General features: G+C 51.7%; 1 protein-coding gene across 1 annotated transcript in view; it reads right to left on the reverse strand.

Annotated features, from left to right (window-relative positions):
• The window catches only part of IQCH (IQ motif containing H), a 129,100-nt gene that overhangs the window by 38,602 nt on the left and 89,869 nt on the right, over positions 1 to 629 (reverse strand). The window lies entirely within an intron of this gene.

Consider the following 629-nt stretch of genomic DNA (forward strand, 5'->3'; position numbering starts at 1 on the left):
GAGGAGGAGGAGGAGGAGGAGGAGATGATTGGATTTATACCCCGCCCTTCACTTGGGAGTCTCAGAGCGGCTTACAAACTCCTTTCCCTTCCCCTCCCCACAACAGACACTCTGTGACCAGTGTTCCCTCTAAGCTGAGTCAGTGTGAGCCAGCTCACAGTTTTTTAGCCTCTGGCTCACCCATTTTTGTCCTCGCTCAGGAAGGAGGGCTCCAGAGCAAACTAATTTATGCAGTAGGCAAATCGCTCACTCACAACTTTAAGGCCAGTAGCTCACAAAGTAGAATTTTTGCTCACAAGACTCCACAGCTTAGAGGGAGCATTGCCTGTGAGTTAGGTGGGGCTGACAGAGCTCTTTCAAGGACTGTTCTTGAGATGAGGAGGATGAGGAGATCGCTCTGAGAGAACTTGTAACTGACCCAAGATCATGCCAGCAGCTGCATGTGGAGGAGGAGTGGGGAATCAAACCTGGCTCCCCCAGATTAGAGTCCGCTCACTTAACCACGACACCAAACTGGCTCTCAGGAAGGGATGAAACCTTTAATACCAAGGCCCAGCGTAGCAAGACCGAAGCCTGGATTTCATTCTTTGCCAAACGCTTACAAACTGTAATGGGGGGGGGGGGGGGCG

Source organism: Gekko japonicus, unplaced genomic scaffold (genome assembly GCF_001447785.1).
Source record: "Gekko japonicus isolate JY-2015 unplaced genomic scaffold, Gekko_japonicus_V1.1 scaffold698, whole genome shotgun sequence".
Taxonomy (NCBI): domain Eukaryota; kingdom Metazoa; phylum Chordata; class Lepidosauria; order Squamata; family Gekkonidae; genus Gekko; species Gekko japonicus.